Source organism: Cherax quadricarinatus, chromosome 75 (genome assembly GCF_038502225.1).
Source record: "Cherax quadricarinatus isolate ZL_2023a chromosome 75, ASM3850222v1, whole genome shotgun sequence".
Lineage (NCBI taxonomy): Eukaryota > Metazoa > Arthropoda > Malacostraca > Decapoda > Parastacidae > Cherax > Cherax quadricarinatus.
Genome location: NC_091366.1, coordinates 1,058,654 through 1,085,757, shown reverse-complemented (window position 1 = coordinate 1,085,757; position 27,104 = coordinate 1,058,654). Strand labels below are relative to the sequence as shown.

At 46.7% G+C, this 27,104-nt stretch overlaps 1 long non-coding RNA gene across 1 annotated transcript; it reads right to left on the bottom strand.

Moving 5' to 3' along the window:
- Positions 1-296: 296 nt before the first annotated feature.
- Positions 297-27,104, bottom strand: LOC138854928 (uncharacterized). Its single transcript, XR_011394103.1, has 2 exons — positions 26,660-27,104; positions 297-459 (listed from the first exon to the last, which is right to left on the bottom strand). It is a non-coding gene; the product is annotated as an uncharacterized lncRNA (long non-coding RNA).

Genomic DNA, 27,104 nt, shown 5'->3' with positions numbered 1-27,104 from the left:
GTCCCGTAAATCCCGTTCCCTCACTCTCCACCAGGAACAATTACGACACTTCTTATTATGAAATGAGGCCTATATTAATCCTTAGGCCACCGTGAACGTCAATTTCGTGGTTCCATGTTTTCTCAGCTTCCTCACCACCATTCAAAAAAATACGCGCCCCCCCCCCCGCACATCCGCGCATGCGCAAAGGGAACTCTTGGTTCTACTCTTATTTTCAAATACATTTTTGACCCATATAGACACATTAAACACCTATTAGGCACTATAGTTTCGGAAAATTAAAAAATTTTCCACAAAGTGATAACCCAGGAAAATGTTCTACATAGGGACGATCACCGGGGGTGTTAAAAGTTTCTGTCATTTTTGCCACATACATTCATAAGCGTGTTCATGAGAGGGTTTTTCCCAGGGGATGGGCTGGATCTCCCATGATTGCGGTTTTCATTCGTCAAGCCCAATCTGAAATGACAGAAATAAAGTATATAAAATCTATATTTTATAAATACAGTGAATGAGAGAGAGAGAGAGAGAGAGAGAGAGAGAGAGAGAGAGAGAGAGAGAGAGAGAGAGAGAGAGAGAGAGAGAGAGAGAGAGAGAGAGAGAGAGAGAGAGAGAGAGAGAGAGAGATACGTAATACTAACATCATAATTACAAGTGTCATGTAATGGCGAGGGCAGTCATCGAACACTGGCAGTGACCTCACAATAACATTATCTGCTATATTATATAATTTCTTGTCCAAACACACCGTGTGTTCAACTAGGTTAGGACAATTTACATTAATGATTAATAGGGTTTCAGATCCGAGGATCCCAATGGGAGTAAGTCACTTTGTCTGACATTTTTGGGTCGTCCTGGAGGGTAATTTACACACGTTATTATGTATGATAATTTGTGTAACTGTATTTATGTGTACCTGTACCTAAATAAAGTTACTACACCAGTGATCTGTCCACCACCAGTCAAGAACACTTTAATATACATAAAATAGGAATTTACATAAACTTTCAGTGTATATTAACAGACATACACCTCTCTCGATGTATACACAGTGACATACACCTCTCGATGTGCATATCCTGCGTAGGTTAAGTTGGGTAGCTCAGAGATTCTTTAACCAAGGAAACCCTTAATTTTACGAGTTTTAGTTTAATATGTTTATTATGCACCCCATACCCATCCTGTGGGCGGTAGTCACCCCATACCCATCCTGTGGGCGGTAGTCACCCCATACCCATCCTGTGGGCGGTAGTCACCCCATACCCATCCTGTGGGCGGTAGTCACCCCATACCCATCCTGTGGGCGGTAGTCACCCCATACCCATCCTGTGGGCGGTAGTCACCCCATACCCATCCTGTGGGCGGTAGTCACCCCATACCCATCCTGTGGGCGGTAGTCACCCCATATCCATCCTGTGGGCGGTAGTCAAAAGATTACAGAGGTACATAATTGGTCCAGGGACTGGACTCCAAAGTTTTGATAGCTGAGCAAGTTACAGAGGTAATGAATTCACAATTTACAAAGGTAATGAACTAACAATTTACAAAGGTAATGAACTCACAATTTACAAAGGTAATGAACTCCAGGTAGGTCTGGTCACAATCATGTCAAGTTACAAAGGTATTTACAGATTACAGAGGTACGTAATGGGTCCAGGGACTGGGCCCCCAAAGTTTTGATAGCTGAACTAGGTACAAAGGTAATGAACTCACAAGTTACAAAGGTAATGAATACTGTAAGAATGGTTACTTACGTTTATACATGGCTACAATCATGAACAAATTATAGTGTAATGAGCAATTTACACTTCCATACCCGGTCACAACTGTAGTGAGTTATTGGTGCAAATGTTGATTGTTGAGTCACACACACCACACACACACCACACACACCACACACACACACACACACACACACACACACACACACACACACACACACACACACACACACACACACGCAACCACAAATAGGTGAGTACACACACAGACACACACAGAGACACACACACACACACACACACACACACACACACACACACACACACACACACACTTTAGTTTAATATCTTTATTTACGAATCAATCATAAAATACATTAAGAGTATATAGCGAGGGATTATTTTTTTATTAACAAAGATAAGAAGGAACCACCAACATGACTGAGGAAATCAGAATTAACACTTTAGGTAATTGAGAACGTTATGAGAACTGTACATTGCCAGGGGTGGGAGAAATATAGGCAGGAGTAGGAGGAATATAGGCAGGGGTAGGATGAGTATAGGCAGGGGTAGGATGAATATAGGCAGGGGTAGGATGAATATAGGCAGGGGTAGGATGAGTATAGGCAGGGGTAGGATGAAAAGTTCAAAGGAAAGATGATTTTTAGATGGAGATGACGAATAAGTGGCCAGGTATCTGGTGACACCTGCTTGGTGTGTTACTGATGCTGGTGATTGACACTCAGAGGAGAGGATAGAGAGATGCTGGTGACTGACACTCAGAGGAGAGGATAGAGAGATGCTGGTGACTGACACTCAGAGGAGAGGATAGAGAGATGCTGGTGACTGACACTCAGAGGAGAGGATAGAGAGATGCTGGTGACTGACACTCAGAGGAGAGGATAGAGAGATGCTGGTGACTGACACTCAGAGGAGAGGATAGAGAGATGCTGGTGACTGACACTCATAGGAGAGGATAGAGAGGAATGAGGAAAAGAAAATAGGGGGTTGGGTGGGAAATGAGACGAGTAGCTTGGGAAGTGGTAGCCTGGGAAAGTGGCAGCTTGGGGAAGTGGCAACTTGGAGAAGTGGCAGCTTGGGGGAAGGACAGCGCCCTCTGCCACCGTCGTCTCCTGAAAGGGTCGTGCTTACCCATGCGTGGAAAAAATTCCGAAAGGCGCCGTGTGCATGCAGGCATGTGCGCGTACACGTACACACACACACACAATGACTATATCAAACATACATACTGTCAAAGCTACTAGAGAGGATGGTAGGGAAAAATAAGATATCAGAACACTTGGAGAGGAGCTTTCTTACAGAAACCAGAAAGACAGGGATGGATGCACTGTATCTTCTTGGAGTGTAGAAAAGCTAACACAGCACCACATGAGAGATTAGTCAAGAAATTATAAGGAACATGCAGGGTTCCAGTGTGTCAGACAGTACCTAAATGACAGGAGGCGGTGTTCCACTGAGTCGGTACGTAAATGACAGAAGATAGTAACAGTGAGGGATGAGACATCAGGATGGGAGTAACGAGTGGAGTTCCACAAGGATCAGTGTTACGACCACTACTGTTTCTAACATAGCTGAATGACTTACCAGAGGGGATTGAGTCCTATGTGTCACTATTTGTGGACGATGTAAAACTAACGAGAAGAATAAGAACAAGAGAACAATGATAAGTTTGGGGGGGAGACATCAACTGACTACAAACTTTGCAGTTCCTGCAGAGTTTGTCTAAGCATAGATTATGGTGCATCTTTCTCGTCTACGTTCCAGGGAGTACAGTTCGATGGGACTTCAAGCGTTCCCAGTAATTTAGATCATTGACTGAATTTATACGAGTGGTGAAGGCGATTTAACGAAGGACTGCCTAGTATGGGCCAGTAGTGCTGCTGCAGTGCTCCTTCTCTCAAAAGATATTCCAGCCTCGACCCTTTCAAACTGGGTGAATACAGCTGGGTGTGTATAACAGGACGAGTACAACTGGACGAGTACACTCCTGTGCATCCCTTGTACCACAGCTAGTCTCAAGGGCACAAAAACCACGACACATTGGACCAGCACTCACAACTACGCACAAGGTATAAGAAACAGGTAAGAGAGGGGCCTGGTAAACCAGTTCCAGGAATACTCCCAGTAATTCAGTTCTATTACTCCTGGCAAACCAGTTCCGGGTATACTCCCGGTAAACCAGTCCCAGGTACACTTCCGGTAAACCAGAACCAGGAACACTCCCGGTAAACCAGTACCAGGAACACTCCCGGTATACACGTTACACGTAGTGTTGCAACAATCACCACTACCACACAGTGTCTCAAGACAATGCTGATTTATCGATACAGTCAGCACCCCATGTGACTGGAGATAACTAAACCTCACTACCCGCTGTTGTGAACACCCAACACCTGTCAATATACAAGATCAAGGCACTGGACACCTGTCAATATACAAGATCAAGGCACTGGACACCTGTCAATATACAAGATCAAGGCACTGGACACCTGTCAATATACAAGATCAAGGCACTGGACACCTGTCAATATACAAGATCAAGGCACTGGACACCTGTCAATATACAAGATCAAGGCACTGGACACCTGTCAATATACAAGATCAAGGCACTGGACACCTGTCAATATACAAGATCAAGGCACTGGACACCTGTCAATATACAAGATCAGGGCACTGGACACCTGTCAATATACAAGATCAAGGCACTGGACACCTGTCAATATACAAGATCAAGGCACTGGACACCTGTCAATATACAAGATCAAGGCACTGGACACCTGTCAATATACAAGATCAAGGCACTGGACACCTGTCAATATACAAGATCAAGGCACTGGACACCTGTCAATATACAAGATCAAGGCACTGGACACCTGTCAATCCCGTCTGTACTTCTTCCACTGTCTCCAGAATTAAGGTCGCCTCTGAATTCGGCTGAAACATCGCAATGGGCAGTCGAAACGTTCTCTCTATTAGCCAATAAAGATGACCCAACATTACACACATGTCTTGTTCATCTGCACGTGTGTGTACCGAATGTCAGGTGTGTAAGAGAGTCCATAGTTTAAGAAACAAATGAGTATCAGGAAGGTTCAGGGATGAGGAACACTCTAGTCTGTTAATGCTGGGTTGGTTAATAATGAGTGAGACACGTACAATACCCGGATATCTTTCTGACGACATTTCGCCCACCCGTGGCTTTATCAATTCAATTCTGAGGTTATAAACTGGAGACGGTGGAAGATGAGGTAATTAGTCCCTTAGTCTTCATGGGTCTACGAGTGACTGTACCCTGGACGAGTGATTGTACCCTGGACGAGTGATTGTACCCTGGACGAGTGATTGTACCCTGGACGAGTGACTGTACCCTGGACGAGTGACTGTACCCTGGACGAGTGACTGTACCCTGGACGAGTGATTGTACCCTGGACGAGTGATTGTACCCTGGACGAGTGATTGTACCCTGGACGAGTGATTGTACCCTGGACGAGTGATTGTACCCTGGACGAGTGATTGTACCCTGGACGAGTGACTGTACCCTGGACGAGTGATTGTACCCTGGACGAGTGATTGTACCCTGGACGAGTGATTGTACCCTGGACGAGTGATTGTACCCTGGACGAGTGATTGTACCCTGGACGAGTGATTGTACCCTGGACGAGTGACTGTACCCTGGACGAGTGACTGTACCCTGGACGAGTGACTGTACCCTGGACGAGTGATTGTACCCTGGACGAGTGATTGTACCCTGGACGAGTGATTGTACCCTGGACGAGTGATTGTACCCTGGACAAGTGATTGTACCCTGGACGAGTGATTGTACCCTGGACGAGTGACTGTACCCTGGACGAGTGATTGTACCCTGGACGAGTGACTGTACCCTGGACGAGTGATTGTACCCTGGACGAGTGATTGTACCCTGGACGAGTGATTGTACCCTGGACGAGTGATTGTACCCTGGACGAGTGATTGTACCCTGGACGAGTGACTGTACCCTGGACGAGTGATTGTACCCTGGACGAGTGACTGTACCCTGGACGAGTGATTGTACCCTGGACGAGTGACTGTACCCTGGACGAGTGATTGTACCCTGGACGAGTGATTGTACCCTGGACGAGTGACTGTACCCTGGACGAGTGACTGTACCCTGGACGAGTGACTGTACCCTGGACGAGTGACTGTACCCTGGACGAGTGATTGTACCCTGGACGAGTGATTGTACCCTGGACGAGTGATTGTACCCTGGACGAGTGATTGTACCCTGGACGAGTGATTGTACCCTGGACGAGTGACTGTACCCTGGACGAGTGATTGTACCCTGGACGAGTGATTGTACCCTGGACGAGTGATTGTACCCTGGACGAGTGATTGTACCCTGGACGAGTGACTGTACCCTGGACGAGTGATTGTACCCTGGACGAGTGACTGTACCCTGGACGAGTGACTGTACCCTGGACGAGTGATTGTACCCTGGACGAGTGACTGTACCCTGGACGAGTGATTGTACCCTGGACGAGTGATTGTACCCTGGACGAGTGATTGTACCCTGGACGAGTGATTGTACCCTGGACGAGTGACTGTACCCTGGACGAGTGATTGTACCCTGGACGAGTGACTGTACCCTGGACGAGTGATTGTACCCTGGACGAGTGATTGTACCCTGGACGAGTGACTGTACCCTGGACGAGTGATTGTACCCTGGACGAGTGACTGTACCCTGGACGAGTGATTGTACCCTGGACGAGTGATTGTACCCTGGACGAGTGATTGTACCCTGGACGAGTGACTGTACCCTGGACGAGTGATTGTACCCTGGACGAGTGATTGTACCCTGGACGAGTGATTGTACCCTGGACGAGTGACTGTACCCTGGACGGATAAAGAGAGAGGTCAGTTAAGACAGCCACTGACAGTCAAATAACAGTGCAGAGTGATCTCCCTCTGGGGGTGGTGATGGTGGGGGACAGAGAGAGGGAGAAAATGGAGACTAGTAGGGAGGAGAGGGAAAAGGGAGGGGGAGAGTGGGTAGAGGATGATGAGAGATGGAATGGGGGAGGAATTGGGAGATATGAAGAATGATGAAAGAAAATAGATTTCAGAATAAGAAGGAACGGAGGCAGGGGACAAGGAACAAGTGGCAATAGAACCTTCAAAAAAAGTAGTAGATCCATACACAGCTTCAAGAATAGGCACGACAGGGCCCACACAACCAGAAGAGAGAACCCAGCAGTGGCCAACAGAGAGGCGGGTCCAGGAGCCGAGACTCAACTTCTGCAACTCTTATATGGTTCAGGATCTTCGGGGCGTCAATCACTAGTCAGTCTGACCCCTCTAAAGAAGAACGACCATAAGGATACATATTCAACTCTTCCGCCCGTGCCGGGATACAACCCGGGTCCTGCAGATGTGAGCCGAAGCTCAGACTTGCTAATCATTTATCACCAGAAGGTCACAACCCCACGTAGTAGTGTGGTTAGAAAACACTAGAGGTTGGTACACCACTGGCAGTTATATTGGAATGTTAACTGTCTAACCTCTGCCACCTCAAGCCAACACTCTTCCATGGCCCCAGCGTGCAGCTCCTGGACCAAGCTGGTCTACTTCTGATCTAATCGGGGCCCAAGACTGTTCAGCAGCCTCCCACCAAACAAGGGGGATTACCAATAGACCCCTGGCTGTCTTCAAGGGGGAGCCGGACAGATACCTCAAGTCAGTACCCGATCAGCTAGGTTGTGGTTCCTACGTTGGACTACGTGAGGTCAGCAGTAACAGCCCGGTTGATCAGGCCCTGCTGATCCACCGGGAGGCCTGGTCAAGAACTGGGCCGCGGGGGCGTTGACCCCCAGAACACCCTCCAGGTAGCATGCAGTCTAGCGAAGCACCACAGCCTGGTTGATCCGGAACTGTCCGGAGGTGTTACACGAGTTCCCTTTTGAATACAGCTAGGCGTGTGTTGGTACTTTCCCGGACATATGAAGGCTGCTGAACAGTCGTGGGCCCTCTACACTCGTTACATTATCGTCCATGTTTTTTTGTGCCCGTTATAACTGGTGCTTGCCTGGTCAACTGGAGTATATAACTGGTGCTTGCCTGGTCAACCAGGCTGTTGCTGCTGGAGGCCCGCTGCCCCTATGTGTGAGTTATCTGTGTATTGTTGTAGCCTCTTTATCCTCTGTGGTTGCACTAGTCAACACAGGTGACCCCCGTGTCTTGCATCACTGTGTTGCAGCTTGTGTTGACGGCTGCAGCTGGAGTCTGGAATCCCAGATGGCTATTTCAACTAAAGGAGGGCACGTGTACTCACCTATTTGTGGTTGCAGGGGTCGTGTCTTAGCTCCTGGCCCCCTGTGCTAGTGTTCACGCTGACAGGTGGAGAGCAATAGAGTGCAGCTGTCAGCCTGAGAACCAGTTAGCTGAGGTGATAACGAGGGAGGAATGTGGTAAATACTGCAGTAGATTCATACCTCCGGGGAACAGCAGCAGTTACAAGTGTAAAGGGTATACCTGTGTGTAGACCCCAGGTGTGCGACACATGTGTACACATCCTAGAGGCTACATAACTGCTCTGGAGTTATGGCTGGTTCCTCTGGAGGTCTTCCAGAGGGATTACCTGGGCTTTGGTTCGTACGTTGGACTGTGCGTGGCCTGCAGTAACAACCTGTTTGATCAGGCCCTGATCCACCAGGGGGCTAGGTCAAGGACCAGGCCGCAGGGGCGCTGACCCCCCCCCCAAAAAATCTTAGATATCTTAGATATGGTTCGTATCTCTCAGCTCCTGAATCTTTCGTGTAAATCACGCACCATCTTCGCGAAGCTGTTGGCCTAGCAGTATATACGTAGCTGTTATCTTAGCAGTGTATATACGAGGCTGTTTCCTAGTCTGCTGTTGTGGGTGTCATCCTAGGAGGATCTTTTAGACATACTAGGCTACCATGAGTCATCCTGAGGTCATGACTCTCCCAGGTTACTATCCCTGCCTCCCAGGCTACTATCCCTGCCTCCCAGGCTACTATCCCTGCCTCCCAGGTTACTATCCCTGCCTCCCAGGTTACTATCCCTCCCTCAGTGTGCCACACACACATCAATGTAGCAGCACACTACAGTTTTATTCAATTATAATTAACAAGAGATATACCTCGAAGCGTATTTCACCGTTTTCTTTGTCGCTTATATGACTTGGAAATTAAGCGACCACTTTCAAAATACCGTGTTGCTACTTTATATATTGTGGGAATAAAAGTTTACCAGGTATCTGCTGTTCAGTTGTGTGGATATGGAGTGGATAGGGAGGGTGGATGAGGGATAAGTAGGTAGGGGAGAGGGGAGGGGTGATGGGTAGGGGAAGGCAGGTCCTGTAATGGTGGTGGTGAGGTCGAGAGTCAGCCATCTGTCAACTTCCTGGCCGCCCACGCCCACGTGCAGGGCAGCAGCGGGCGTGTGGGTGTGGTGACGTGTGGCACTGACCACAAGCATGATGGTGGGCACAGTGCCAAGTGTATGACGGGGCTCTCCTGGCACTCACCACGATACTTACCTTATATGGTGCCAAAACTACTCTTAACATAGGGATGCTACACACGCACACAACACACACGTACACACACACACACACAACACACGTACACACACGTACACACACAACACACACGTACACACACACAACACACACGTACACACAACACGTACACACACAACACGTACACACACACACACAACACACACGTACACACACACACAACACGTACACACACGTACACACACAACACACGTACACACACAACACATGTACACACACAACACACGTACACACACAACACACGTACACACACAACACACGTACACACACACACACAACACGTACACACACACACAACACGTACACACACACACAACACGTACACACACACAACACGTACACACACACACACACACACACACACGTACACACACACAACACGTATATATACACACACACACACACACACACACGTCATACAACACACTACAACACACAACCACATGTTCCAGAGATGGGACACAGAAACAAGAGGTCACAATTGGAACTTGAAGACTCAGATGAGTCAAAGGGATGTTAGGAAGTATTTCTTTAGTCACAGAGTTGTCAGGCAGTGGAATAGCCTAGAAAGTGATGTAGTGGAGGCAGGAACCATACATAGTTTTAAGACGAGGTTTGATAAAGCTCAGGGAGCAGGAGAGAGAGGACCTAATAGCAATCAGTGAAGAGGCGGGGCCAGGAGCTATGACTCGTCCCCTGCAACCACAAACATGTGAGTACAAATAGGTGAGTACATACACACACGCACACACACACACACACACACACACACACACACACACACACACACACACACACAACACTCAGTGTAATCAAACTAGCCCCAAAGCAAGCGTACCTGGGTATTACGATACCTGTAACATTCCTGGTACCCAACACTCCTGATACTTGTCTACCACTCCTGATATCTGTCTACCTCACCTGATACCTGTCTAACACTCCTGATACCTATCTACCACTCCTGATACACGGTAGTGATATGTATCTGTGCAAGTCCCTCAGTGCATATACACTAGAGTGGGGATGGACGAGTGGTATGTAGCCGTAATGATCCTCGTGTAGCCGAGCAGTTGCTACAATAGTGGTGCTATCCCGGGGCTATAACACCTGCTAGGAGGAGCAAGAACTGGGCAGGTGTGGTACTTGCAGGTGTGGTACCTGCAGGTGGTAGTGTACCTACACTCTGACCCCATCAGAGTACACACACACACACACACACACACACAGCTGTAACAGACTAAAGCTGTACCTACCGTCCAGGTAGGTACAGCTACGAACTGAGGCAGGATAACAGGTCTTAGCTGGTAAATTCAGTGTTATTAGCGAGTGTGGTCAGAGTTCTATCTACTCTGACCATATGTTCATACCAGAAACTGCTGCCTACATATCCAGAGTCCCACAGCCTGGCTGGGTAGACCGGGCACACACAGGTACAGTACCAGGTGTATCTTGTGTGTACACACTGAGAGGTGTCCATCCCTCACTGTATATACAGTATATACATTAGGTATCCCGTAGCTTGATTGCTAAAGCATTCAGCTCACACATTGAGGTCCGGAGATCAAATCCCCGGTACGGCTGGAAAACATTAGAACATCTGCTGTCCATGTTCACCCATCAGTATAATAGGTACCTGGGTGTTAGTGGACTGGTGTGGGTCGCATCCTGGGACAAAACTGACCTAATTTGCGGAAAATGCTCTAGATAACAAGCTGCTTTCTATATAGTAGTAAGTCATTGATGTCAGCTAGGCCTATCTCCCATGTACATGCAGAAATATAGATATTATTATCATTATTGTTAAGAGATGTCTCTCAGGGCGGGGCAGGAGGGTAGGGAAACATACTAGGGCGGGGCACAGGGCAAGGCAGAGGAGAAAGAGGAGGGCAAGGCAGAGGGGAGACCTGAGCACGGAAGAGTCAAGTGTAGTGCTCGCTTGACCACTTTCCCTGTATGACCTGTATGACAACTGCTGCTACTGCCCCTCCCATCACACACACCTCCCTAAATCTTCAATTCCCTCCAATCTCTCACAGAGACTGGTGCTGCGCACTTGACTCGTGACAAAAGATTGCCTTGTACCTTGATGTAATATTTTACTCTCTCTGCAAGACTACAGAAGCTGCGAACTTTCACTTGGTCTTGTGTCATGACACAAGATTACCAAGGGGAAAGTTACCAGCCCAAAATACCACGTAAAACAAGGGGGAGGGGGTGAAGGAGTCATGTACAGGTGCTCACTCTGATGTCTACTGTCGCTGACTCATTAAGTGGACAAGTGACGTGACCGAAATGATCAGATACTCAAGACATCGATCTGGAGACATCGACCTAGAAGCATCAATCTGGAAGCATCAATCTGGAAGCATCAATCTGCAGACATCGATCTGCAGACATCGATCTGCAGACATCGATCTGCAGACATCGATCTGGAGAAACTGAACTCAAAACATAGAACTCAGTATAAGGAACACCTTCAATGTAAGCCACCACACACGTCAACATACAGGAGTTGAGTTGTGGTCACTGGAATCACTGAAGATGCTAGGAACAACACAACTTGAGCCAAACACAGCTGCAGCATTACAGGAAAGAACAGCATCACGAAAGAGAGAGAGAGAGAGAGAGAGAGAGAGAGAGAGAGAGAGAGAGAGAGAGAGAGAGAGAGAGAGAGAGAGAGAGAGAGAGAGAGAGAGAGAATAATAATAATATTTATATCTACAAGTACATGTACAAGGTATACAGACCATAGCTGACATCAATGACACACTACTATATAGAAAGCCGCTTGTTATGTGGAGAATTTCGGACAAATTGGGTTAATTTTGTCCCCAGGATGCCACCCATACCAGTCAACTAACACCCAGGTACCTACTTACTGCTAAGTAAACATGAAAACACGTCCTAATGTTTCCACCCGTACCGAGGATCGAACCACGGACCTCAGCGTGTGAGGTGAGTGCGCTAGCAACCCAGTTACGGGAATGGCAGTACTGACGACAGGAAACTGTCTTATCCGGAGCACTGGACTTCCTAAGTATGACAGATGCGCTAGTGGGGAAGGTGCCTGAAAGAGGTGTGTTGCGGTGAGGCAGCGGGCCTCCAGCAGCAACAGCCTGGTTGACTAGGCAAGCATCAGATGAGCCTGGCCCATGGTTGGGCTCCGAGAGTAGTGAAACTCTCGAAACGTTTCAGTAATCAATCCCTCAGATTGAGGGACGGATTACCTCAACTTCTCATCCTCATCTTTCACCAGTCTTCTCTGTATTGGACTGAAGAATCCACTGGTGGGAGAAACGTTTTCATAATGAAGTGTCTCATTCTTCAGTGCTGGAAATGCAGCCATGATGCGAGTGATGGTGGATGCGGCTTCCTCTGGGGAGAGAGAGAGAGAGAGAGAGAGAGAGAGAGAGAGAGAGAGAGAGAGAGAGAGAGAGAGAGAGAGAGAGAGAGAGAGAGCAAATGACTACACCTGGGCAGGTGTTCAACAGCTGTGTGCAGTGTGTACAGGTGTTCTCTCAAACACCTGCCTAATCAATAACTACAGGGAAATATTCTAATCTGGAATGGTCACTGGTCTGTGACATACACCTACCCACGCTCACGCCAGTTTTTGTAAACCCTGGCAGCCCGACCTGAGGTCAGGCTTCACTGTTGACTGCCAGGTCAACGAGGTTGTTGACAGCATCAATACACTGGCTGTCACACGAAGGCGCTGCTATCTGAGTCACACTAGAGTTATATCTAATCTCTCGTATACACAGGAAGTGAGAAGGTATCAAGCTGTATAACCAACTGATTACACCTCTCTCTCTCTCTCTCTCTCTCTCTCTCTCTCTCTCTCTCATGACTGGTGTCAACATTGAGTGCAGGCACCATGGAGACTGCTGATTGTCTTCACAAGGACACTTGAAGACTTTCCCGGAAGACAAAGTCTGTTTGTTTTAGCTCCTTCCCTCCCTCCCTCACCAGCAGCAGCCGCGGACCACCAGTGGTCCACCAGTGGTCCACCAGTGGTCCACCAGTGGTCCACCAGTGGACCACTAGTGGAGCAGCAGTATTGAGCAGTACGTCACTCTGGCAGCAGCTTCGAAGTGAAGAACCTCTGGACTCTGTTCATCTTGTTGCTTCGAGACTGTGGCAGCTTGGTTACTGGTGATGTTCCTGGCTGCTGCCGCTGCTGCCGCTGCTGCTGTTCCTGGCTGCTGCTGCTGCTGCTGCTGCTGCTGCTGCTGCTGCTGCTGCTGTTCCTGGTTCAGCCCCACTGACCGTGGGAATCTTGGGAAATTAACCAAGGGAAACTAGAACTTTGTGCGTTGAAGGACACTTGAGTCAGCCTCCAACACTACTCCATCTCTCCTTCCTGTCTCCCCTTCTGCCTCTCCATCTCTTCCCTATCTCCCTCCTTTTCTTCATTCTCTTCTCCCCCTCTCTCTTCCTCCACCAAACAACAACAACACAAGAGGTTTAATGAAGGACTTCACAATCGACAAGTGTCACAACAAATATAATTTACCCGAAGTAAGACATTTACAGCAGAGACTAAAGTATTCGTAGTTACCAGACGGACGTAGTATTTACAAAACATTCGTACCAGACAGACACAGCATTTAAACAACAATAAGCTATTCAGTACACTTGGGAAGACAGTAAGTTATGTTGTCACGGCTCACAAAAATTTCACAGAATAATGACGAGAAACTAGGGAAACCCTGGGAGAGCTTATGAACCAACCTTCAGCAGAGTTTTGAGGCCACGCGATACCCCCGTCCTACCTACAAATCACACATCTAGAGCCCTACCTAAACACTAAATCTTCAGACATTCCTGTACACTCAAAGTACCACTTGCACGAGCACTCAGTGCTCTTGGGAGGAAGAGCTTAGATCAAGAGGTGGAAAACTAAAGAGAATTGAAAGAGTGTCATAGTATCGACATTTGGATAAAAACCTTCTTCAGTCTAATACAGGTGAATATAACACCTGAGGTAATCCCTTGGTAGGTGATCAGTCACACAAATGTTCACAAAGTTTACTGCGCACTGGATTTCAGGCTGGAAACTCCTGTACTAGAGTTCCCCAATGGAGACTAATTTAGAACACATCCTGTGGATGGTAGTGCAAGAGAATATGGATAATTGTAACCTGGCTACTACACCAGTCAGTCCGTGTCTGCCAAACTGCCAGAAGTACTTGTAACTAAGCCTAAGCCTGGGTACTACACAAGTCAGTGTTCCCATTACAAGTTGCTCCATAAACGTACTTATCTAGGTTCATGTTATCATGGTGGGTGGTTGATCGACTCCAGCTTCTAACTGCATTCTTGGAACATATAGTTCCATTATTTACTTCAGTTAATTAACTAACAACAGTATTGTCAGCTGAGAGACTTAACAGTTATATTAGCAAGACCGAGTCTTGTAATAGCTCGCTGACACACATAACGTCCACAAGGTTGACAATTCTTGCATGCTATAACGAAGGTATGTTGTAAACTGCGGTGGAGAGTAGTGTTGGCAACCACACCTCAGTGTTGCTACACTGCAGGAAGCAACCACACCTCAGTGTTGCTACACTGCAGGAAGCAACCACACCTCAGTGTTGCTACACTGCAGGAAGCAACCACACCTCAGTGTTGCTACACTGCAGGAAGCAACCACACCTCAGTGTTGCTACACTGCAGGAACCAACCACACCTCAGTGTTGCTACACTGCAGGAAGCAATCACACCTCAAGTGTTGCTACACTGCAGGAAGCAACCACACCTCAAGTGTTGCTACACTGCAGGAAGCAACCACACCTCAAGTGTTGCTACACTGCAGGAAGCAACCACACCTCAAGTGTTGCTACACTGAGGTGAGAGGGTAAGCCGGACGAGGGTAACGAGTGGGGTCCCCTAATTATCAGTGCTAGTGATACTACGTCTCTGATATCACAGATTAGAAACCTAAAAATCTCTTCTCTTGAGGAATAAGGACAGGAGAGAGACAGGGTGATGTGGACAGGCAGTAATTCAACAAGTGGTTGCCTGAAGCTGCCACACGCTAGGAAGGTATGCAGGCAACATGGGTGAGTGCAGGCAGTGTGTAACCTTCCGGCATTAATATTGACTCAGCGGATGTAAACACAAGGTTCCTACCCCACCCAGACTACGACACACACACACACACACACACACACACACACACACACACACACACACACACACACACTAGTGCTAAAGAACACACTAACACCGTCACAGGTTAGAGTGACCTTCACCAGAGGGAGATGTGGTTAATGGAACAAACTAAGTATCGGCAGCAAAAAACAAGCTTCACCTGACTGTCACGCTACCTAAGTAGCGTTGCTTCCTACGAGTGCTGGAACCTACGAGTGCTGGAACCTACGAGTGCTGGAACCTACGAGTGCTGGAACACAGCTAACACTGTGTTCCAGCTAACACTTCCAGCTAACACTATGTTCCAGCTAACACTATTCCAGCTAACACTGTGTTCCAAGGGTAACTCACCTCTGCAGGATTCGTTTCACCCGCGTCAGGATAAGATTTCGTTCGGATTTTTAACCCCGGAGGGTTAGCTAGCCCGAATAACCCAAGAAAGTCAGTGGGTGCTTAAGGACTGTCTTATTTCCAGTGTGGTCCTCAATCTTGTTCCCCATGATGCTACCCACACCAGTCGACTAACACCCAGGTACCTACTTGCTGCTAGGCGAACAGGACAACAGGTGTAAGGAAACACGTCGAAATGTTTCTACTCCGCCGGGAATCGAACCCGGGCCCTCCGTGTGTGAAGCGAGAACTTTGCCAACCAGGCCACGGAAACACTTGTCCTGTTTCCTGACAAACCTTACCTAACAGTTTCGTTTCTGTCTCTCTGAACCCTCTTTGAGTAGGGAATCCCTCTCTCAACAGCCATACCCGCTACAAAATGAACCCTAAGGAAACCCCCTTCCCGTAAGGAACACAGGTTAGGTGCTCCCTCCACAAGGTAAGGTTGCCACTCCTGCAACAAGTACAACAGTTCTGCACACGACAAACATGTTCCCAAACACACACACACACACACACACACACACAGGCCAAGTGTCTAATCGACTTGCGCCAAAGGCAAAATACAAACTAAGACAGCCTGCGCAAACCAAACATCCAAACACGCCTTACACACGCATGTAAGGTAGGGTTGTGTGTGAATCAAAGTGCCAAGACTGTAGGTGTGTGTATGAGAGAGGACGGGATGGGGCTTTATTACCATGATATAAACACTCTCTCCTCTCAAATATCTAGTCGAGGGACAAGTATAGGCTAAGAGCTTTTGTCGATAACAATGATACCACCACTACTACCACCACAACCACAATCCACCACAATCCACTAACCCCAAACTCACATCCTGTGTAAGAGAATACTGCAGTCGTGTGTAAGGTAACCTCTTTCTCGTCTCTTATCTCCTGTTCTCAATCAATCTCCTACTTATTATCTTCCTCCTCTACTTCTCCGTCTCTTATCTTCCGTTCCCAATCATTCTCTTATTCTCCTTCTTCTCCTTCTCCTCCATGCAGTCATGTGACTGGTGCATTGTGGGTACTGTTTTAAGATTTCATGTCTTATCATTAACAATGTAGTGCTGTGTGGTTCGTTTGGAGGTGTTTGTATATAGATTGTAATGAAGTTGGTAGAATTACCGACAATATGTAAAGTAAAAGGACACAAGTGCAACTAATGTGACATTTTATTGTGGCAACGTTTCGCTCTCCAGGAGCTTTATCAAGCCATTACAAACAATACATGGACACAGAGGGTATATATAGGATCAGAGTGAGGTGCAATACTAGTGAGGTACTATTTCGATGTTCACTAGTGGTGGTAGTAGTAGTAGTAGTAGTAGTAGTAGTAGTAGTAGTGACAAAAGTAATACAATATGGAAGAGCAATTAATTCGTACATGAGTAAAAGGATATAAAAGCTATTACTTGGGTAACATAAAAATAGGTTGGACAAATATAGACTGGAAAGATGCAGCTTGTTTTAGTGTTCACTCCTTGTATGTGCTTTGTGTAGTATAACAGGAGAGACTATGTGATGGCAGGGTTTACTGTTTTCAGGAGGATTCTTGCTAAGACTTCGGAGATGGTGAAACTGCCGTTGTTTTGTTTAATTGTATTCGAAACAGCGATCAGTGCTGATTCGAGGCACTTGCGTCTGCGGAAATTAGTTTCTTGGATCACTAATTGGGCGTCTCTGAATTTCATGAGATGATTGGTGGAATTTCGGTGTTGTACACAGGTGTTGTTCAAGTTATCGTTCCTACATGCGTAAATGTGTTCATTGAGGCGGGTGTCGAGGTTTCTTGCTGTTTCACCTACGTAAATCTTGTCACAGCCTCCACAGGGTATAGTGTAAACTCCTGCATTGACTGGTTCGTGATGCTTGGATTTTGTCCTGGTTAGATCCTTTATTGAAGTGCTAGAAGCGATGGCGACTCTGGTGTTAGCTTGTGAAAGTTCTTTTGAGACGTTCAGTGCAACCTGGCTGTATTGCACCTCACTCTGATCCTATATATACCCTCTGTGTCCATGTATTGTTTGTAATGACTTGATAAAGCTCCTGGAGAGCGAAACGTTGCCACAATAAAATGTCACATTAGTTGCACTTGTGTCCTTTTACTTTACATGTTTGTATATAGCTGAATGTTTGCAAACGTAGTGTTCCAGTGTGTGGTGCTGTCTGTCCACACACCAGTGACCAGTGGCCCTGTCTTTATCCACAACACCAGTGACCAGTGGCCCCGCCTCTGTTCAAAACACCAGTGACCCTATCTACCAAAACACCAGTGACCAGTGGCCCTGTCTGTCCATAACACCAGTGGCCCTGTCTCTGTCCACAACACCAGTGACCAGTGGCACTGTCTGTCCACAACACCAGTGACCAGTGGCCCTGTCTCTGTCCACAACACCAGTGGCCCTGTCTCTGTCCACAACACCAGTGACCAGTGGCCCTGTCTCTGTCCACAACACCAGTGACCAGTGGCCCTGTCTCTGTCCACAACACCAGTGGCCCTGTCTTTGTCCACAACACCAGTGGCCCTGTCTTTGTCCACAACACCAGTGGCCCTGTCTTTGTCCACAACACCAGTGGCCCTGTCTTTGTCCACAACACCAGTGGCCCTGTCTTTGTCCACACACTCCACATTTCAAGTAACTAATTTTTCCGCACAAACTATACAAGCAGTGATACAGTCTGGTCTTAATCTACCACTAATGTCATGTAGTCTATCGTCCTCCTTACACTCTCCATAAGCTGAACTTGACACATTTAACTCTGCTGGCCACAGGATCTGCTAGTTAATATTTATACTGTTCCACTTTCTTCAAACTCGTTTGCTAGTCCCTACCCAACAACATTTTCCTAAACTAAAAAAACACGGATTACACTGAACATTGTTCGTGTGTCTAATGTTAGTTTAGCCAAGTCATCTACTGCAGCTTGTCCCTGAAGGGATTTTGTTAAGAGGGAATCCACAAAGGTTGACCTTTAAACCCTGTACCGTGAGTATAATTGGAGGGCGTTCCGGAGGGGGGGGTCAACGCCCCCCAATAGACTAGCATAAGGCAGTGTTAGATTACTGGTCTATTGGCTTCCACACTAGTCACACACTAGTTCTATTACGAACACAGGGGTAGTCTAATGGCCTGCACACCTGGTTGTAGCACAACAAACAAGGTAAAAACAAGGAATAAGCAAAAGGCAGCAGTAAGTACTTGTATATATTTTCTTCACGAAACAACAAGCAATTTTATATACAATATTTACAGAGGCTATGTACAGTAAGGCAATGCAAGCAAGATACACAGTGAGAACTGTCTTCTACCTGACTTTGAGGCAAGTCTACCAATGTTGATTCACCAGTGTACAATATATCTTCACAACTTTGGTGGACTTCCTTGTGATTGGCTGGTTGAACCAAGGTTCTGGTATAACAAAGAGGGCCCCTACTCGCTACACTCTTAGCACCTGGTTCACTGGTCAGGAGGCTTCCTTATCACTGGCTGGTTGAACCAAGGTGCTGGTATAACAAGGGGGGCCCCTACTCGCTACACTCTTAGCACCTGGTTCACTGGTCAGGAGGCTTCCTCATCACTGGCTGGTTGAACCAAGGTGCTGGTATAACAAGGGGGGCCCCCTATTCGCTACACTCTTAGCACCTGGTTCACTGGTCAGGAGGCTTCCTCATCACTGGCTGGTTGAACCAAGGTGCTGGTATAACAAGGGGGGCCCCTACTCGCTACACTCTTAGCACCTGGTTCAATGGTCAGGAGCCTTCCTTATCACTGGCTGGTTGAACCAAGGTGCTGGTATAACAAGGGGGGCCCCTACTCGCTACACTCTTAGCACCTGGTTCACTGGTCAGGAGCCTTCCTTATCACTGGCTGGTTGAACCAAGGTGCTGGTATAACAAAGGGGGCCCCTACTCGCTACACTCTTAGCACCTGGTTCAATGGTCAGGAGCCTTCCTTATCACTGGCTGGTTGAACCAAGGTTCTGGTATAACAAGGGGGGCCCCCTATTCGCTACACTCTTAGCACCTGGTTCACTGGTCAGGAGCCTTCCTTATCACTGGCTGGTTGAACCAAGGTTCTGGTATAACAAGGGGGCCCCTACTCGCTACACTCTTAGCACCTGGTTCACTGGTCAGGAGCCTTCCTTATCACTGGCTGGTTGAACCAAGGTTCTGGTATAACAAGGGGGGCCCCTACTCGCTACACTCTTAGCACCTGGTTCACTGGTCAGGAGCCTTCCTTATCACTGGCTGGTTGAACCAAGATGCTGGTATAACAAAGGGGGCCCCCTACTCGCTACACTCTTAGCACCTGGTTCACTGGTCAGGAGCCTTCCTTATCACTGGCTGGTTGAACCAAGATGCTGGTATAACAAAGGGAGCCCCTACTCGCTACACTCTTAGCACCTGGTTCACTGGTCAGGATGGCATACATATATGGGTATGTGACATACGCTGAACATATTGTAATGTACTCTTAGCATGTCACAGCTTCTGTGTTAAGAGAGTTTCGAGAGTTTTCTACTGTCGGAGCCCGGCCTAGGGCCAGGCTTGTCTGGTGCTAGCCTGGTCAACCAGGTTGTTGCTGCTGCTGGTGGCCCACTGGCCCCCAGTGAATATACTTGTCCAAAAGTGTCCTCTTGAGGACTTTTACAGTGTTGCGAGAACACTAAACATGACAAAACAATTCAGTCGATCACTTGTGCTCAAAACTCACCCTGACAACACTCCTGCCAACACTCACACGCTGCCAACACTCACACCCTGCCAACACTCACACCCTGCCAACACTCACACCCTGACAACACTCACACCCTGACAACACTCACACGCTGCCAACACTCACACCCTACCAACACTCACACCCTGCCAACACTCACACCCTGACAACACTCACACCCTGACAACACTCACACGCTGCCAACACTCACACCCTACCAACACTCACACCCTGCCAACACTCACACCCTGCCAACACTCACACCCTGCCAACACTCACACCCTGCCAACGCTCACACGCTGCCAACACTCACACCCTGACAACACTCACACCCTGACAACACTCACACGCTGCCAACACTCACACCCTGCCAACACTCACACCCTGCCAACACTCACACCCTGACAACACTCACACCCTGACAACACTCACACGCTGCCAACACTCACACCCTACCAACACTCACACGCTGCCAACACTCACACCCTGCCAACACTCACACCCTGCCAACACTCACACCCTGCCAACGCTCACACCCTGCCAACACTCACACCCTGACAACACTCACACCCTGACAACACTCACACGCTGCCAACACTCACACCCTACCAACACTCACACGCTGCCAACACTCACACCCTGCCAACACTCACACCCTGCCAACACTCACACCCTGCCAACGCTCACACCCTGCCAACACTCACACCCTGCCAACGCTCACACCCTGCCAACACTCACACCCTGCCAACACTCACACCCTGCCAACACTCACACCCTGACAACACTCACACCCTGCCAACACTCACACCCTGCCAACGCTCACACCCTGCCAACACTCACACCCTGCCAACACTCACACCCTGCCAACACTCACACCCTGCCAACACTCACACCCTGCCAACACTCACACCCTGCCAACACTCACACCCTGCCAACACTCACACCCTGCCAACGCTCACACCCTGCCAACACTCACACCCTGACAACACTCACACCCTGACAACACTCACACGCTGCCAACACTCACACCCTACCAACACTCACACGCTGCCAACACTCACACCCTGCCAACACTCACACCCTGCCAACACTCACACCCTGCCAACGCTCACACCCTGCCAACACTCACACCCTGCCAACGCTCACACCCTGCCAACACTCACACCCTGCCAACACTCACACCCTGCCAACACTCACACCCTGCCAACACTCACACGCTGCCAACACTCACACCCTGCCAACACTCACACCCTGCCAACGCTCACACCCTGCCAACACTCACACCCTGCCAACACTCACACCCTGCCAACGCTCACACCCTGCCAACACTCACACCCTGCCAACACTCACACGCTGCCAACACTCACACCCTGCCAACACTCACACGCTGCCAACACTCACACGCTGCCAACACTCACACGCTGCCAACACTCACACCCTGCCAACGCTCACACCCTGCCAACACTCACACCCTGCCAACGCTCACACCCTGCCAACGCTCACACCCTGCCAACACTCACACCCTGCTAACACTCACACCCTGCCAACGCTCACACCCTGCCAACGCTCACACCCTGCCAACGCTCACACCCTGCCAACGCTCACACCGTGCCAACGCTCACACCCTGCCAACGCTCACACCCTGCCAACGCTCACACCCTGCCAACGCTCACACCCTGCCAACGCTCACACCCTGCCAACGCTCACACCCTGCCAACGCTCACACCCTGCCAACGCTCACACCCTGCCAACACTCACACCCTGCCAACACTCACACCCTGCCAACACTCACACCCTGCCAACACTCACACCCTGCCAACACTCACACCCTGCCAACACTCACACCCTGCCAATACTCACACCCTGCCAACACTCACACCCTGCCAACACTCACACCCTGCCAACACTCACAAACATCAACGTGTTTATGGAACAGTAATATTGTTAATATTATCTCTGTGAAGAACTCAGGGTTAATATTAGCATCTCAGGGTTAATATTAGCATCTCAGAGTTAATATTAGCATCTCAGGGTTAATATTAGCATCTCAGGGTTAATATTAGCATCTCAGAGTTAATATTAGCATCTCAGGGTTAATATTAGCATCTCAGGGTTAATATTAGCATCTCAGGGTTAATATTAGCATCTCAGGGTTAATATTAGCATCTCAGGGTTAATATTAGCATCTCAGGGTTAATATTAGCATCTCAGGGTTAATATTAGCATCTCAGGGTTAATATTAGCATCTCAGGGTTAATATTAGCATCTCAGGGTTAATATTAGCATCTCAGGGTTAATATTAGCATCTCAGGGTTAATATTAGCATCTCAGGGTTAATATTAGCATCTCAGGGTTAATATTAGCATCTCAGGGTTAATATTAGCATCTCAGGGTTAATATTAGCATCTCAGGGTTAACGCTAACATCTCAGGGTTAATATTAGCATCTCAGAGTTAATATTAGCATCTCAGGGTTAATATTAGCATCTCAGGGTTAATATTAGCATCTCAGGGTTAATATTAGCATCTCAGGGTTAATATTAGCATCTCAGGGTTAATATTAGCATCTCAGGGTTAATATTAGCATCTCAGTGTTAATATTAGCATCTCAGGGTTAATATTAGCATCTCAGGGTTAATATTAGCATCTCAGGGTTAATATTAGCATCTCACTGTTAACGCTAACATCTCAGGGTTAATATTAGCATCTCAGGGTTAATATTAGCATCTCAGGGTTAATATTAGCATCTCAGGGTTAATATTAGCATCTCACTGTTAACGCTAACATCTCAGGGTTAATATTAGCATCTCAGGGTTAATATTAGCATCTCAGGGTTAATATTAGCATCTCAGGGTTAATATTAGCATCTCAGGGTTAATATTAGCATCTCAGTGTTAATATTAGCATCTCAGGGTTAATATTAGCATCTCAGGGTTAATATTAGCATCTCAGGGTTAATATTAGCATCTCAGGGTTAATATTAGCATCTCACTGTTAACGCTAACATCTCAGGGTTAATATTAGCATCTCAGGGTTAATATTAGCATCTCAGGGTTAATATTAGCATCTCAGGGTTAACGCTAACATCTCAGGGTTAATATTAGCATCTCAGGGTTAATATTAGCATCTCACTGTTAACGCTAACATCTCAGGGTTAATATTAGCATCTCAGGGTTAATATTAGCATCTCAGGGTTAATATTAGCATCTCAGGGTTAATATTAGCATCTCAGTGTTAATATTAGCATCTCAGTGTTAATATTAGCATCTCAGGGTTAATATTAGCATCTCAGGGTTAATATTAGCATCTCAGTGATAATATTAGCATCTCAGTGTTAATATTAGCATCTCAGGGTTAATATTAGCATCTCAGGGTTAATATTAGCATCTCAGGGTTAATATTAGCATCTCAGGGTTAATATTAGCATCTCAGGGTTAATATTAGCATCTCAGGGTTAACGCTAACATCTCAGGGTTAATATTAGCATCTCAGGGTTAATATTAGCATCTCACTGTTAACGCTAACATCTCAGGGTTAATATTAGCATCTCAGGGTTAATATTAGCATCTCAGGGTTAATATTAGCATCTCACTGTTAACGCTAACATCTCAGGGTTAATATTAGCATCTCAGGGTTAATATTAGCATCTCAGGGTTAATATTAGCATCTCAGGGTTAATATAAGCATCTCAGGGTTAATATTAGCATCTCAGGGTTAATATTAGCATCTCAGTGATAATATTAGCATCTCAGTGATAATATTAGCATCTCAGTGTTAATATTAGCATCTCAGTGTTAATATTAGCATCTCAGGGTTAATATTAGCATCTCAGGGTTAATATTAGCATCTCAGGGTTAATATTAGCATCTCAGGGTTAATATTAGCATCTCAGGGTTAATATTAGCATCTCAGGGTTAATATTAGCATCTCAGTGTTAATATTAGCATCTCAGGGTTAATATTAGCATCTCAGGGTTAATATTAGCATCTCAGGGTTAATATTAGCATCTCAGGATTAATATTAGCATCTCAGGGTTAATATTAGCATCTCAGTGTTAATATTAGCATGTCAGGGTTAATATTAGCATCTCAGGGTTAATATTAGCATCTCAGGGGTAATATTAGCATCTCAGGGTTAATATTAGCATCTCAGGGTTAATATTAGCATCTCAGGGTTAATATTAGCATCTCAGGGTTAATATTAGCATCTCAGGGTTAATATTAGCATCTCAGGGGTAATATTAGCATCTCAGGGGTAATATTAGCATCTCAGGGGTAATATTAGCATCTCAGGGGTAATATTAGCATCTCAGGGTTAATATTAGCATCTCAGGGTTAATATTAGCATCTCAGGGTTAACGCTAACATCTCAGGGTTAATATTAGCATCTGAGGGTTAACATTAGCATCTCAGGGTTAATATTAGCATCTCAGGGTTAACGCTAACATCTCAGGGTTAATATTAGCATCTCAGGGTTAACGCTAACATCTCAGGGTTAATATTAGCATCTCAGGGTTAATATTAGCATCTCAGGGTTAATATTAGCATCTCAGGGTTAACGCTAACATCTCAGGGTTAATATTAGCATCTCAGGGTTAATATTAGCATCTCAGGGTTAATATTAGCATCTCAGGGTTAATATTAGCATCTCAGGGCTAATATTAGCATCTCAGGGTTAATATTAGCATCTCAGGGTTAACGCTAGCATCTCAGGGTTAATATTAGCATCTCAGTGTTAACGCTAACATCTCAGGGTTAATATTAGCATCTCAGGGTTAATATTAGCATCTCAGGGTTAACGCTAGCATCTCAGGGTTAATATTAGCATCTCAGGGTTAACGCTAGCATCTCAGGGTTAATATTAGCATCTCAGGGTTAACGCTAACATCTCAGGGTTAATATTAGCATCTCAGGGTTAATGCTAACATCTCAGGGTTAATATTAGCATCTCAGGGTTAACGCTAACATCTCATGGTTAATATTAGCATCTCAGGGTTAACGCTAACATCTCAGGGTTAATATTAGCATCTCAGGGTTAATATTAGCATCTCAGGGTTAACGCTAACATCTCAGGGTTAATATTAGCATCTCAGGGTTAATATTAGCATCTCAGGGTTAATATTAGCATCTCACTGTTAACGCTAACATCTCAGGGTTAATATTAGCATCTCAGGGTTAACGCTAACATCTCAGGGTTAATATTAGCATATCAGGGTTAATGCTAACATCTCAAGGTAAATATTAGCATCTCAGGGTTAACGCTAACATCTCAGGGTTAATATTAGCATCTCAGGGTTAACGCTAACATCTCAGGGTTAATATTAGCATCTCAGTGTTAACGCTAACATCTCAGGGTTAATATTAGCATCTCAGGGTTAACGCTAACATCTCAGGGTTAACGCTAACATCTCAGGGTTAATATTAGCATCTCAGGGTTAATGCTAACATCTCAGGGTTAATATTAGCATCTCAGGGTTAACGCTAACATCTCATGGTTAATATTAGCATCTCAGGGTTAACGCTAACATCTCAGGGTTAATATTAGCATCTCAGGGTTAATATTAGCATCTCAGGGTTAACGCTAACATCTCAGGGTTAATATTAGCATCTCAGGGTTAATATTAGCATCTCAGGGTTAATATTAGCATCTCAGGGCTAACGCTAACATCTCAGGGTTAATATTAGCATCTCAGGGTTAACGCTAACATCTCAGGGTTAATATTAGCATATCAGGGTTAATGCTAACATCTCAAGGTAAATATTAGCATCTCAGGGTTAACGCTAACATCTCAGGGTTAATATTAGCATCTCAGGGTTAACGCTAACATCTCAGGGTTAATATTAGCATCTCAGTGTTAACGCTAACATCTCAGGGTTAATATTAGCATCTCAGGGTTAACGCTAACATCTCAGGGTTAACGCTAACATCTCAGGGTTAATATTAGCATCTCAGGGTTACATTTAACTTCCTCTACTGCCCTCACAACCTCTCACTGAACCAGTGAAAAGCGTGCAGATTTTAACGTAACATAGTTCACTGCCCTTCCCTACTGTGTGTGTGTACTCACCTAGTTGTGGTTGCAGGGGTCGATTCACAGCTCCTGGCCCAGCCTCTTCACTGACTGCTACTGGGTTCTCCCACTCCCTGATCCATGAGCTTTATCATACCTCGTCTTAAAACTATGTATGGTTCCTGCCTCCACTACACCACTTGCCAGAGTATTCCACTGCCAAACTGTGTACTCACCTAGTTGAGGTTGCAGGGGTCGAGTCCAAGCTCCTGGCCCCGCCTCTTCACTGGTCGCTACTAGGTCACTCTCCCTGAACCATGAGCTTTATCGTACCTCTGCTTAAAGCTATGTATGGATCCTGACTCCACTACATCGCTTCCCAAACTATTCCACTTACTGACTACTCTGTGGCTGAAGAAATACTTCCTAACATCCCTTTGTGTGTGTGTGTGTGTGTGTGTGTGTGTGTGTGTGTGTGTGTGTGTGTGTGTGTGTGTGTGTG